Genomic DNA, 16,533 nt, shown 5'->3' on the forward strand with positions numbered 1-16,533 from the left:
GGGGGCTTGTAAATAAGGGCCATGTTCTTAGGATTGAGAATTGTGAAAAAATTATAGATTTCTCCTTATATTTTCCATTTTTTATGTGTCCTGCATTCTGCTTTGCACATAGAAACAGCAAAATTCTGTAAGGATTGTTTATGTGCAGGAAGCTGTCCCTTCCTGCACATCAACATTTGCCTCTGCAGAGCAATACGCTAGCAACATGGCACAAGGGTAGATGCGCTGGCACAAGGCATTTTTTTAAGCACCAGTGGTAGGGGACATGATTGGGTGCATCGTATTTCTGTGCATACAGCGCATTCCTGAATTTCTATACTGTTTGGGCACAGAGTTACCAATTTTGGAGTTACATCACGCTCTGCTAGATTATGGTATATATGCCCCATAGTTAGTACAGGAAAGTGCTGTATCTTGACAACAATACCATGGCTGCTATTACAATGTGTGTTAATATAGGCTAACTGTGAGACTTGCAACACTTCCTTATGCAAAATTGAGATAAAGACATATGACTGTTCACTTGTTATTATTTCTACGCATAAAGGAATTATATGCAAGCATCTTGCACCGCCAGTACCTCACTATTAATATGGGAAAAAGTGATGTACCGATGGAACAAAGGGCTTGTAAATATGCCCCAGAGTACCTTTGTTGCTACAGTTTGACCTGCACACAGTGTGGGAGAGCACTAAGACATAGGTACCTTGACTGAGCAACATAACATATTCCCCCCAAATGTCCCTTGTGGTACTTACCCAAAGAAGTCTAGTACCAGATGAAGTGCATCCCAATGACAACCATGCTTCACCAATACCAAGTTTTCACTCAACCAAGAGAAGTACTTCATTAGTTCATGGATAGACAAAAATGCAAAAACAGTCTTTGGTGGATTTTCTGGTTCTGGTGGGGGTGACCCAGTGTGCCCTATTTTAAACCTTGCTGCTTTGATTGTTCACAGCTATGACACAAGCAGAGCGACTCTGTCTGACGAAAATCAACCACTATTGAAGCCATTATAGGAATCACCAATATGGCCTTAGGGGTAAGTAGTCCCCAGTGGCAGTAAGTAGATCATGCCCTAATCTCCCTTATTTGGGAGGTGAACTCAGGGGGGTAGACTTGTGATTCCTGAGGTTGGGAGTAGTCACTTCCACTGGGTCAAGGTGCATGGGGTCCCTGTCACTACTCTGCGGGACACCAAGGCCAGTCAGACCATGGAGGTGTAAAGGCTGTTTTCCCCATTCAGTCAATGCTTCAAACTGTGTTGGTCTAGGTCTCGGTTCTAGATTCATCATTCTTTCTCTCAAATTCCTCAAAACCGCTAAATTAAATGAACCATGTTCTGGAAATGCCAAAACTCCATCATCTTTTGTATACTTTGCCCAATTGTCTAACCAAATACATGTATGATGTCCGTATTTCGCAACCATAAAGGATGCGGGCGATTTCGGTGGAGGAAGCAACTGTCCCTCTCTAGTCTTAATCGGTTTGTCCTTTTTAAATAAACTCTTGATCTTTCCAAACCAGGTATTTTTCTCTTTCTCTGGTGGATCGTAATACATCATTTTGTCTTCCGTGTATCGCTAAATGTTCCCTACGATTAGTCTGTTGTTCTTAACCAATTGTAGCGCGACTCACACTAACGCACCAATCAGGAGCGTCTATGTCACTTCAATAATTATCCAATCCCAGCACGACTCACACTAACGCACCAATCCAGAACGTCTACGTCATCCTGTAATTCTCCAATCTCAGCGCGGCATATACTAATGCACCAATCAGGAGCATCTTCGTTTCTTACTGACTATGCAATCCCAGCGTGGTCTTTCTGACGTCAGCTTTTCTCGCTACTCCTGCTTCTGCTGACCCCTCCTTTACAAAAGTTTCTCGGTGAGCTTTTTTTTACGTTCTTTAAACTTACAAATCAGTTAGTAACGACATAAATACACCACCATTATCTGTTCCGCTAACCAAAGTATAGTTAATGACCTTTCTTACAAGAATTCCATCTTTCCCGAGAGCAGCGCTTACCTCTGCCCTACTACGGAATCGTTACTTCCGTTGATAAAGTAGCACATCCCTCTACCTTACCCTTCTAAAAAGCATTAGCTAACCGTTTCTCCAGAACTAAGACACCTAGTTGGAGACCCAATGCACCTGAGAATTAAAACCAGAGTTTCACAATTAACCTGAATGCTATTTCATTCACGCACTTTCATACAGAAAATGTAGTTCATTCACACAGAATTCTGTCATTCCCGAGAACAGCGAACAGTCTGTCCTACTACAGAATTATGACACATGTTAATAAAGTAGCACTTCCCTCTACTTTATCTTTATAGCAAGCTTAGGGATCACCTATTACCTTTCCAGTGATAAGCGTAATCAGAGTGCGTTTTGGACTCCTGGCACCTAAGACCAAAATTTCACAGGTGACCTTCGCTACCATACACTTCTCTCATACAGAAAATGTCCCTAATGGCAACACACGGCGATGTTACCGAATCAAACCCAGACAATGCGTCGTGCAACTTCACTCATTACACGCTTTCCCTGTGTACCTACAGGGCAACAACAATTCCATCTTTCCCGACAGCAGCGCTTACCTCTGCCCTACTACGGAACCGTTACAAACTTCCGACTTCCTACATCCCAGAAGCCGTCAAATAACATAAAACTCGACGCGACTCAAAATAGACTGTTAATACATAAACCAATAATTATCCACAGTCAATAATCAATAATCAATAAGCAATTTACATGCAAAAATCATCAAACTAATACAGTAATAACCATCATCCTGCTACCAGAAAAACTGATCCAGCGCAAGACTGGGAAATGGGGAACAACATACACCGGTATCCTCCCTGCGTCGCAGACCCGTCGTCAAACACACTCATTTATACACGCATTCATTGGTGGGGCCCATAACACCAACACTCACACAACCTATTCAAGAGTCCGCACACAGGAGGGATAAATGGTTCAAGCGCCAGACATGTGGGGGAAGCACCTTATAACCTATAGGGAAGGAAAAGTCATTTACAAAATATACATTAATGTCCTCTCGCCTATAGATCCTTAATCCCAAAACATCAAGACACTCCTCCCACTCCGGTCAAATGGACCAAATTAGTTGGATTGGTTAATGGTGATGTAGAACCAGCTAAAACACATTTTAAGACTTCAGAATCTATCTTTTAAATGAAACTCATGACTCATGAATTCTCGTTAATCAATAATTGTTTATCTAATATTTCATATGAATTTAAATTTGCATTTTGTCTCGTCAAAGTTTAGGAAGTTTATATCAAAATTTGAGTAAATTGCAGAACATCATATTTACCTAATCTGGCTATTTGGAGTCCTCTAATTCATTGGCTCTGCATAATTTTGTCGTAAATCGTCCGAAAGCAAGTCCAAGCTCAATAGTTCTTAGCTCGGCACCTTACAGTCCCAAACGTCAGCGTCAGCCCGAACGTCAGCATCAAGGAAAGAAGATGATAGAAGGTATCCCTCTCTATTCTACTACTGCTTTTATAATAAAATGTAGTACAGAAGATACAATATAATAATTTTGGACAGTCGTGATTGGCTGGTTGAGATCGTCCGATGTCAAGTTTAAGTTTTTAGTTCAGTTCAAGGGGCGATGTCATGAGATTGTCCAGAATCAGCTTTTTCCGGTTTTATTGTAAGGTTGATTGTTCTCTAGGCTTGGCTGGTTTCCCACTCTGTCCTTGCTCTGGTACATGTCGAACCAAAGGTCGTGACAAGGTTTAGGAGAATTCTTGTGCATGCGTGGCTCACTCCGCACCTCGTGGAACAGTGGCCACTTCGTTGTGTGGTGTCAGCGGCCATCTTGGATTTAGGCCCAAATGCTAATTTAAGCGAAACAAACACAAAAGAGTGATTAATATAAAGAAATAATAAATCTAATGTTAACCCCTTACTAATCCCTTTATGTGCTTGTATTTATCTAGCATATAGCAACATTTAAAGTCATTATATTCACCTTTTCGGTCCTCCTCTTGGGCAACATACAAAAGCAACATATATCATGCAGTATTCTAATTGCCACTTCTACTACTGTTAATATGCGTACAGATTTTAATTAAACAGATTATTTTGGCCATGCAAATGCGAATCCCACGTGTAATGTAATATTAATAATGTTGGTTAATAAAACATGCAAACTTCTTTAATAATATTATAGTTAATAGATTATTTAATTTGTACTTTCATGCAGAATAGGTGAGGTATACAAAATTTTGTACTACCCGCTCCATCACAAGCATGAACCCCTGTTTTAGACCTCTTGTTTGTATGCATCCTTTCAAGAATGTATTAATTATCCCCTGGCTTAATCTGTACTCATGTGCCCGCAATGAGAGTTTGTAGAGCTCTTAATATTGTTTCTGAAATGCCCATGAGGAAACCATAAACCATAAATTGCCACTGTCTATATCGTCAAAATCTAGTCTAAAATCTAGAACTTTTGCATAAAGCTGACAGTTTTTGTCATGCACGTACCAGTGTAGAAGCATAGAAACGGTACTTACATGGTCCATTGTTATGATATCTGTCCTGATACCGGTCTAACATAGTCTGAAGAATTAATATTTCCTTCTCAGGGGTCTCACTGATACTTAGTCCATTCAAATCAATAATAAAGAATTTGGCACAGAAGCTGAAATATAAAAGAACATTTTTATTAAACTCAAATGAGTGTGACTACGTCACACAAAAGCCGTAGCAACTGAATGAGGTAGTCCATAGAATGGTCTTACTTCACATCTTATATACTCTTTATCCTGCCCCAGGCATGTAAGGGAGTTGTACCAATTACATTCTTAAACAAATGGAAAATCTGGAGGGTCAACAGGTGAGTAGCCTTTGGGGTTTTAGCAGGATATGGGCAAAACATTATAATTACATAGTTCACAAAGGTTAATCTGATTTAGATGGTAATTCAGGGCATGGCATGATTACATGTGCAGTATCCCAACCCAAAAGTTAATCATTAGGAATGTCCCAAATTCAATCTCCAAAAGCCGGACAAGCCTATAATTGAAAGCATAACCCATGTAATGAAGAAACATAAAAAAGAAACAGTAACAGATGATGAGCAAGATAAGGCATGTGCAAGGAAACTAAAAGTTAAGATGTCCTGAACATTGATTGGCAATCTCAGACAAAGATCGATCAGGGAAATTGGCTTTGCGAGGTCAGTTTCAGGTGAAGAGGTCAGTTTCTTACAGTTCATTCCAGAGTCAGAAAGAAACCTAGTTAATGTATACATGGACTAAGAAGGCCAGGCCACTTTGTTCGCCAGGCTACCTTCACAGGCCTACGTGAGGGCAACACAAAATGGTGGCACAGAACAAAATGGAGTCAGACTCGTGAATTACAGAACCTCAAGTCTTGGAGCTCAACGTAGCTGGATCTACCGGTGAGGGCCTTTAACAAGGGAGGGGGGGCTTTAATGGCCGGTAAAGCCCGCTACGGAGGGCTCTAAGTCTATTAGGATATTTCGTCCCTAGAGGGTCGGAATGTTCTAATTTGTAAAACAAAGGGCTCACAGAGCACGAGGGGGTTGAACTACCCTCGAGCTCCATGAGGTCTTTGTTAAACATTGGAAAGTTGATGAGCCGGGCTTCTTCCGACCATTAGAAGCCCAGAGCACTCCATTGTTTTCAATGGAGTTCTCAACATTCCAATGTTCTAATACCCTGGAAGATTTGCTTCCATGGCCCAAGCACTTAGAAATTCTAACAATAATGGAAACCAGTATATGCTGAACACTGTTCATGCATGCCACTTTCTTTGCACATAGCGCGTGTAAACTTCAACTGCCACTGGCCCCTTTTGCTGGGATTATCAAGAAAGAATATGCACTGATTTTTTAACACTTTCATTTATGAGCTTTGGGGTCAGTGCACTGCAGCAAGTCAACTTGCTGTGCAGCACTGTGTGACAGGGATGCCGTATTTAATGGAATATGGTGCATTCCTGTCTTTTCACATGTGCTGGTGCACAATAGGCTGCCGAGCATCAACACAGGCACACTTGCAACATGGCGCGTGGGTGCTTGCGTTGCATGCAAGACAGTTTTTGTGAAGAAAGGGACGCCTTCCTGCATAAACAACAATCCTGGGAGGCATGTACCGCTACTCTGCTGCACCTATAGAAAGAGGGGTAAACTATGAGAAATAGAGATATTTCTCCTCATTACTCCTCTCCTATGAAGGTGTAAGAGTTTGAGGCATCCCCAAGTTTACAAGTTCTAGACAGGAAACACGCAAGAATATGATATGCCTTTGCAAGGAATGGAAAAAAGAAAAGAACCTTATTTAGTGGAGGGCACTAAAGCAAAAGCTGCCAGAAACAGCATATTCTTCATCTGTACCTCTGGTGGATTAGCCACCATATAGAGTGTTGCTGCTAAGATGGAGATATTCCTCTCTGTGGGCTAGATGTACGAAGTATTTTTGCATGTGCAAACGGGTTTTCGACCCGTTTGCGCATGCAAAAATACCTAAGGGCCATGTACAAACCCTAATTAGCGAGTAGCAATTTATTTGCTACTCGCTAATTAGGATTTGCGACTCGCTATAAGGAAGGGGCATTTCAAGGGTGTCCCTTCCTAATAGCGAGTCTGAGCCCAATGTATGACTGTTTTGCGACCGCAATTGTGGTTGCAAAACAGTCGCAATGTACCACCTACTTCAAATAGTTGCTAAAGCATTCGCAAACGGGAAGGGGTCCCCAGGGGACCCCTACCCCTTTGGGAATGAATGGAAAAATAGTTTTTTAAGGCCAGGCAGTGGTCCCAGGGACCACTGCCTGCCCTAGAAAACAGGCGGCATCTAAAGAAAAAACTGCTTCATTTAAAAGCAGTCCCAGACATGGAGGTCTGCTGAGCCAGCAGGCCACCTTCCCTGGGAGGGCCAGCCATTCCCAATGGGGTCTCAAATTGCGAGTGGCCAGTGCTTTAAATGGGCCGGTACTCACTGGTACTGAGTACCGGGACTTCTTAGATTTATCACGCTGAGTACCGGAACTTCTCCACTGCTGAGGAGAGTAAGAGTACTCATGAAAAGGTAGGCGCATTGGCTGTGAGTGCTGATGAGCAGGAGTGGAATATGTCTCTGGCAGCCAAGGTGCCGCTTCTGTAGCCCCGATCTGAGCCCCAGCTGAGCTATTCAGCAGGCCTCATTTGAATAATGTCCGGTTGCTCACCATCACTCTGTGCACAGTGTCCATTCAGGCCCTGTGCTGTCAATTACATACACACTATCATGTGCATTTGTGCAAACACAGGAATGATGGCAGTCCCCAGGCAGTGGTAATTAAAAAAGCCATTGTATGTGAAGAGTATAAAATGGCTTTTGTGTGTCTGCTTAGGTTTGTGTGTTTGCCTGCATGTGTATTCCTGTTTTTTGTAACAAAAAAGCGAGAGTAAGAGAGAGAGAATCAAGACACTCTCAGGAGGTATTTTAAAGAAAATGGGTGGAACTTTGTGTGTGCATGTCTGCTCGGTGACAAAGCTTGATAAGTGATGTAAAAGGGAGGGTTGGTGGGTGGGTGAGTGAGTGAGTGAAAGGGTGGATGGATGGTTGAGCGAAAGGGTGGAAGTATAGATGGATGGATGAATAGATAGATAGATGAGTGAAAGAGGGTGGATGATTGGAAAAAAGGGCAGAAGATGGGTGGATAAGTGAAAGATTGGATGGATGAATGAGAGGGAGGAAGGATGGATGAAACGGTGGATGATGGATGAGTGAAAGGAGGGATTTAGTGAAAGGGTGGATTGAATGAAAAGGTGGATGAAATGAAGGAGTGAAAGAGTTGATGGATAGATGAGCGAATGGATTGATGAATGAGTGAAAGGGTGGATGAAGAGATGGATGAGTGAAAGGATGAATGGATAGGTTTGGAGATTTATGGATAGGTTTGGAAATGAAGGGTGGACAGACGGAATGGTGAAAAACTGAATGATGGATTAAAGACTGAATAGACAACAGAATGTAAAGGTTAAATGGTGGACATAGGTAGGTAAATCGTAGGATGAAAGGATGAATGGATAGATCGATGGAGGAGACAAGAGATCTCTTCTGGGAGGGTCGTGATGAGTTGCTTCATTTGCTTGATGCCATAAGCGCTTTGGTTCCAAGTGGGGGTATTTTCAGTTTCTTCCAACTCATGTGCTAAAAAATATATAGTAGTGTGCCAAACAACAGCAATTAACAGTATGGCATTCAGAAGGTGCTAAAAAAGGAAATGTTAACATATATTGCATTTGCCTTTCATTTTGTGTAATGAGTTAACCTGCTTTGTTCATTTAAACACATTTCTCATATGTTGTGGTATGTGCTGCAACTATTATGGAAGTTGCTAAGTATCCAGTCTTTGCCTTAACCCTGCACCTAGCCCACCCACTCACTACAACTCTAGCTTATTTTACTGAGAACCTGCACTTATTTTTTCCCATTTAAAGCACTGCGAGTGGCTCATTAATATTCATGAGCCTCGCTTTTTGCGACCCCATTGGGAATCGCTAACAGTGTCTCTGAAACTGTTGTACATTTGCTTTTGCGACTCGTAAATGGAGACTTGCATTTTTTTTGCAATTTGTGTGGCGCAAAAGCAAAATGGTCGTACATCTAGCCCTGTCATTGGGTCTGCCATATTTTGATCCAACTCTGTACAAGAAAAGAACGTGTGGTAAATTTACTACAAAATTTAAATGGCAGGTCTGCTGCCGTGTTTGTCAGAGATAACCCTGTAAAAGACCCTATGGAAAATGTTGTAAAAGTGAATATTGTGCCTTTGCGAGCAAAATACGTCTCCAGAACCTATGACGGTGGCTAAAGTTCCATCATCTGTCACTGGTACTAACAGCATTTCTGCTAGATATCTTTTACCACCAATGTAGCTTTTCCCATGAAAAAGGGGCAGCTTGGTGGGGACTATCCAGATCATGCATGTCACAAGACGTATGTGACAAAGGGAAATTGCAAAGAAGAACTCTGTGGATTCAGTTGTGAATGCCCCGAAAAGAAAATCATTTTTTATATCCCTAAAAAAGATCGATACGCAGGAAATTGTATGTATTGGGAGCAATAATTGCTCAAATTCTGAATGAAGCCATTCAAAATGGGCTATTGCTATAAACTGAAGATGTTGGCGCTTTCTGCACCGGAATCCCAATATCCAGATATTGATCTGCCGTTTTCCAATGGTATATCTCAGCAGAGGTGACCTGTCGGCATCTTTTTGGAGAAATTTCCAGGGGTGTGTGCTTTAGCACAACTGATAATTATCGGACGCGGAAAACGCTGCGCATCTTGCGGTGTTATTTGCTCAGGCCAAGCAAAATTATGAGAGACTCATAATCGAGGCCAAAACCAACCTAAAAGTCACCTTTGCACTGCGCCCAGAAGCCTAACATGTGAAGCTCCTTTCAGATTTTTTTTTAAAATGTTGCTTATTTCTGTTTCAAATCCATTTCAGCCCTGAATGAACTGTTACAGTTACACACGTACACCCGCCTGCCTGAAGAACACACCCTCCTTTTATTTTTATTGTGAATTGTTTTTTTTTATGCATAGCTGAGCGGGAAGATCATTTTAAAAGTGATAGCTAATCATGGAAAGGGTGATGGAGAGTGTATATGTTAGGGAGATAAGAGACTGAATATTCCGCGTAAGATCTCAAATATAGAAGGACGATCTGATGCTAAAGAAAAGCCAATATATAGAGGTTGTCTGAGGGATTTATCCAATTACCTGATCAACTACAGTATTGTGCTAAGAGTGTGCATCTAAAATATTGCCTCGAGCAAGCAGCAAATCAAGACGACTTGTCCACCCCATATGCTGTGGTGAAATATTAAATTGAACATTAAACTCACAGATTGAATGTCTGGGGTTTTTTCTCGCGATGACAGGCTGTTTATGATCCAGCCATAAAACATTCTGTTTCAAAGTAGTTTACTGCAAGACCTACGAAGGCATGGTTTCCTGAATTAGATTCTACAAGATGTCAAACCAGTCACTTGAGAACACTCTATTAAAGTACTAAGGCATGGCACAGCTGAGCCATGTTATTGCCTCAGGTATTGCATTAAAGCGGGCTGCCATCGCATTTTCGCAGGAGAGTGGCTAAGTATGCGCTGCAGACAATGCCGTCCTTTGATTACAGTTGCCCCTTCGTGATGACTTTTGAAGGTTTTTTTTTTTTATAGCGGCCATAGGGCTGACGAAGGCCACGCCTGTATGATCAATGTTGACATTTTCATGTCTGAATCCTGGCATTTGTTAAGGTCCTTCCTGGATAGATTACAATCATGGCCAATTGCTCGGGAACCTATTTTTCAAAAGCGTTGCATATAAAGGCAAGCATTGGCTAAGCCAAAAGGTTTAGAATTTGGGACCTTATGGCAATGTGGTGCAGCATGGCGAAGAAGAAAAAAACATATGACGTCAGTTTAACGGCACGTGAACCCTGCATGCACCCACAAAATGACGCTGGTGCTTTTGATTCATTAACGGATCCGAGGTGGATCAGTAAATAACAAGAAAAAAAGTACTATGAATGTGTTTTTTATTTTGAGCGAGTGTGGAAATAACAGAGGGCGAGAGTTGCAAGGAAGCAACGCAGAAGATGGGGTGAGGCCAAATAACATGGAGGGCCATGTGGGTGCGCAGCAAGACAGAGGGTATGGATCAGAGAAGCAACGTGACAAGGAGAGACAGCAACATAGAATGTGGGAGCAAGAGAAACGTACTGATGAGAAAGTGCAACATGGAGCTGGGGTAGAAGCACACGGGTGAGAAAGCAATACACGGTTGGAGAAGCACACTAGGGCGAAGGCATCATGGAAGGTGTGGGGGAGCAGCACATGGATGAGAGAGCAACACAGAGCACATGGAAGGGGCAAAGGAATTACATGAGTGAAACAGCTGGAAAGCACATGCACTCTCATGGAAGACAAATCGGAAAGAAAAAAGTAGTGCTTGAAATGTAGCAGTGTACAAGTGTGAAAGTAATTCGTCCAGGGTGGGACAAATAAGAAGAGAAAGAAAAACCCACACAAGCTAATATATAAATAGCAAACAAATAATTGTGATAATTAGGCCAGCCAATGATTAGCAAGGGGTAGGCTCTTAGAGGGGATATTTACAAACCCTTATCACCACCAGAACGTCATTTTTTTTAACATTGTGGTGGTGATACGGGCTTCACCTTTACAAGGCGGTGTTAAGCCACTTAACGTGGCTTAATGCTGCCTTGTAAATAAGGCACCCTTTCATGCTATACTTAGCATGAAAGGAGTGGCCAGTGGGTGTTGCGGTAGGCATTCTGCCGCAATACCCATTGACTTTGATGCTGCCCCATATTTACACGAGTGGGATAAATATGGGGCAGTGCCAAAATTAAGATCAGGGAAAACCTTGTCTTAAGATTGCGCAACGAGGAGAAAAGCTTTATTTCTCCTAGTTTTTGCTGTTTTTATGTGTGTTGCATAGATAAGTTACTAACACCTCGAAAGAGGTGGTAAGTACTTCAAAAGGGGTAAGTCTTTTAGCAAATTTGACTGTATGATCCGTTTGGTACCAAATAACTCACCAGCACCATAGGTTGTGTTTAGCTTAAGTGGTTTGTAATACATGCTGATGCAAAGAAGACTAAACCAGAGGACACGTCTTCTGTATGAATGAATAATTTTGTGGTGTCACAATATATTTACTCAATTAGGTGTTTTGTAGTATGTGCCATGTGCTTTGTGGCTACTTTAGTTCATTACATAGCATGTTGCCTTCTGAGTTCTTGAGATGAGTTAGTAGCATGTTCACTTATTTGTTCTTTAGTCTAGAGAGTTTCAGGCTGCCTCACTAATTCTTCTTCAAATTGCTTTGTGGCTACTTCTGCAAAGTCAAACTTAGCAGTTCTCCATTTTACCTTGTAAAACACCAGTACCATTCTGTAAAGATGGTCACATTCATTAGTGAAGAACAATAATAAACAGGCCTTTATGTATTAGCAACAAGGTGAATGTTATCAAAGACTTTATCACCTCTTATTATTGAGTCACCGCAACTGGTAATATTGTGATGAATAAGTATAATGAATTATTGAAGTGACATTCATTTGTGTTCAAGTGGTACGTGCTTCAAACACGAATTCAGACTTTATTAAGTCTATGGAATAAAAAAACTGGAGCAAGGTATACATTACATGTAAAACGGTTTTTAAAACAATCTGAACAAAGACATATTGACATTTCAACCCTAAAGTCTAAATTTGATAGGGTCTCACTCGGAAAGAGCATATTTGCAATAAGGGTGGTGTCCACATTGCAATGAAAAAAGAATTTTAGCTTAAAGCTCTTGATGTCAGGAAATAGCACACATACTTTAATTCTGAATGTGAATATGCTGCTGTAGGCTGGTGGGTGGCCCTCTGTAGTACAAATTATGCGTCCTATGTTCATTCAAGACTTGGAAAGATGGCCAATTGTATACCCTGTACTCTGTCTCCCAATGTTGATTACTTTGTGCTCCAACCTTTTTAATTAGTTCTGAAAATCAGTTTCAGTGCAATTGTGCTCATACGGAGCAAGAAACTCATTGGTTTAATCTCCATCGCACTAAAACGTCAAAGACCTTAATTGAACGTAGGGAAGAAATAGCAATGCAATATTCCTGCCCCTTAAATGACCAAAACATAGTTATTGTCATTCTCAGGAGGCAGGAACAACACAGTATTCAGATTTTGCCCTTGAGGTCCTCTAGGAAATGCAGATTTCCGTAATGTAGGGCCAGATGTACGACCATTTCATTTTGCGAGTCCCACATTGTCCGAGACACTGTTTGCAATTCTCAAATGGGTTGCAAGGGGCCTGCCGCCTTAATATTCATGAGGCAGGTCACAATTTGCAACCCATTGGGATTGGCCATCACTCACAGAGATGGTGGCCTGCTGGGGACAACAGACCACCATGTCTGTGACTGCTTTTCTTATAAAGCTGTTTTTTTTAAATGCAGCCCATTTTCCTCAAAGGAAAATGGGATGCATTGCAAAAAGAAAAATTAAATGTTTCACTTTCATTTTTTAAGAGCAGGCAGTGGTCTGTGGGATTGCGCCGACATTTGCAAAGGGTAAGGGATCCCTTAGGGGCCCCTTCCCATTTGCGACTGGTCTACCGCCAACTTTCCGTTGTCCGTAAAATGCGATTGTTTTGCGAAGCATTTCAGTTGCAAAACATTTGCACATGGCACTGAGAGTTGCTATTAGGAAGGGACACCCCTGGCGTGCCCCTTCCTCGTAGCGAGTTCCAAACCCTATTTTGCAAGTCAGCAATAGGTGACCCTCTCTCAATATAGGGTTTGTACATACCACCAACTGGTTTAGCGGTCGCAAAAGGGCCGATTGCCTGTTTTCAACAGCTAAAAAGGGTCGTTCATCGGGCTCTAAATGTCTGGAGAGCGTAGCAGTGGCGCAGTTTTACAGCAGAAAATCCTCAAGGCCTGTAATAAAGGCCTAGGAAGAAATTATACACTGCCAATAAAATTTGCGAAAACAATTTCGTTCTAGAGCCAGTTGATACCTATTCTAATCATCCCTCATCATTCTTTTGGCATATTTGCTCCAGCATAATCCTAGACTCAGTAGACAATCATCCTCCTTCAGTCACCAACTTTAAGGAATCTCTCCTCAAATTCAAAGAAAAGATCAGATCCACTAGACTTTGCATCAGAGCCAACAGATGTGTGTCTTTCAAAAATATATTCAAAATTCCTTTTCTTTCATTTAGATACACAGTCTCTCTTTCATTATATAAATATTCTGTCTTATTACTACCTGAACTGTTTACCAGCTAACAATACAAACCATAATTGTGTTAAATTTGCATCTAGCTTATACGCATTAACACGATACCTCCTGAAACCTTTTTCTCCTACCATTGCTAAATGCATGAGGTGTCTGTCTAACCTCTACTCAGGCACCCCCGTGACCTAGCAGGAGTCAATCAAAAATTGTAAATCAAAGACACCCTCAATTCATCCCTCATGTCCCTCCTAACTATACACAATTAAGAGGACCAGAGCCCATCATACATTTTGTTCCTTTGTCTGCTCTACAGAGAGCACGACTCAACGGAGACTGCAAGAACGTTTATAAGGTAAGCTGTGGCGGACAGGACCTCTGGTAGAAAAAACAGGTCTCCCATTTAACTCCTCTAAGTAGGACACTGTGCGGGGCACTGTGTCAGGAGTTAAAAGGTCGAATATTATTGGGTAGATTTTAAATATACATTGTTTCATTCTCCCCTAAGTTCTTATCCCATATTATGGGTGAGCGGCCCCTAATAATTCGGTAATATCAATTTGTGCTTTTTTCTCTTTACTCAATCTACATTATCATTATTAAACTACTTGTATAATTCTGCATAGCTATGTAATAGCCAACCAATCGATTATATCAAGAATACAACCAATACAGGCTGTGAGGAAACAGCCAAATTTAGAGATGCTATCTTACTGAATTGTAACATATAGAATTATAGATGGGAAACCATGAATTATAAGGCTGATTCCCCCGCCCCCCTGATGTCACTCGAATCCCCAATATAAAAAACAGCCCTGTAATTCACTTTTTACCCATCTATAAATGTATATTATGTATGGCCCAAAATAAATCTGTCTCTGATTTCAACTGCTGGCAAAGGGCAGCGGAATACTGGGGTAGCCATATATAACATTGCTCCCTCTGCCTTATCCAACTGTGAAAAATAAATACCCGACCTGCCATCCTTAAATGGCCTCCACCAATTTCCTTTCTTTCCTTCCCTCTCCTTCAGTCAAAGCAGACAAGCAGTGCAACGCTGACAGGCTCCCAGGAAACCTTGTCATCATCTCCTGGCAGGCCTTCATGATGCAGCAACAGTGGTCAACAAGTTTTTTTATCAACTAGTGCTACGTCATAGCAGTGAGTAATCAGTTTTAGAAACTGATATAAACAATATAAGCTCTCTATAAGAGCCGAATATAACATCTCGAATTATGGATGAATAATACTAAATAATAAGAATACTTTTCAGCAAGGGGTTCTGACTGACATCCATCAAATACACAACAAGGGTGACTGAAGCTTCTTTTTTTTATGCCTATTTCATGTCCTTTCAGAACCCTTCTGTGAAAAACATTCATGTTATTCACTGTTACCCATCTACAATTTTATGTTATGCATGAACTCCAAAATCATTTTCACTTGCCTTCAACTGCTAACCATGAGCGAAAAAAAAACAGAGGGTACGTATAACTTGTCCTCTCCTCCCAGGACTTAATGTAAAAATGAATACCGGTATGCCTGCATCACAACCCCCACCATACTCTATGTCTTCTTTTCAGATCCTCTCCTGAAGCTGGGTTCTCTGCTCTCCATTAGAGCAGAAAGCCGGTGCAGCTCTGACAGGTTCTCTGAGTATCCCGCCAGAGCAACCTGGAATTACTTTATGAAGTAGGAAAGAGGGAAACCGCTTTTGTTTCCCACTGTTGCTAAGTCTTTGCTGTGAATAACCAGATTTTAAATGTGTTATTCGTGCTCGTGGCCTTCAGTAAGAGTCATGCATATAACTTAGGCTCATTGTGAGTGAACCAGTTTTGAGGAAACAATCAGTTGTATGCATTCAATTTCAGAAAGGAGTTTAGACAGTGAGGTTCAGTACATGTTATTCTAGAGTGGATTGCAGGTGACTGTTTTATCTATGCATCATGGATGATGCATTATGTGTGGTTGATCAGCATTCAGTGATTTACTGTATCTCTATTCATCTCTTTGCACAATATGGTAAACTAAAAACCAGTGGTGAGCCAAGCACAGCGAGAAGTTGTGTTCAGTGTGAGGAACCACCCTTACTCTAATATTACGCTCGCTAATAACGCTTACCGTTACCCAATCCTACTGCACATAGCAAGTGTGAATCTTCTGTTCATAGTGGGTGAACAAAAACTTAAATGCCCCTCACATTTTGTTCATCATCAGCTACCACATGCCTTCATGAGGAATCAGATATTGAATTAGACACACAATATCTGGTCTCTTGAGATTAAGCAAATTAAATAAATAGCCCACATTGTATATTTGTGCATATCACTTTTGTATTACCTGCACTGAGTATAGCTGTGATCTAAAAAAGAGGAAGGTAACAGTTTTATTGAACAAACACATATAGTTTGCAGTAGAACTTGAATGAAAGGGACAAACTACTCGGGTGACTCATCTGCATCTTAGTTGTCACACTGCACCAAATCACTGAAGGTTATGCTGCCCTTCAATTCTAATTTACAAAAAGAAGATAATATTTTGATACATCTCTTTGACAGCCTGGTGCTATGACAGAATCAAGGCTCTTGAACTGCAGTAGAAGCTTTGCTGAGGGGAGGAAAGCAAATTGTGTTTACAACACTCTTGGGCTTTGTACCTGTCTGGCTGACACGAGGCCACAAAATAGGTCGCAAATCC

Source organism: Triturus cristatus, chromosome 8, assembly GCF_964204655.1.
Source record: "Triturus cristatus chromosome 8, aTriCri1.1, whole genome shotgun sequence".
Lineage (NCBI taxonomy): Eukaryota > Metazoa > Chordata > Amphibia > Caudata > Salamandridae > Triturus > Triturus cristatus.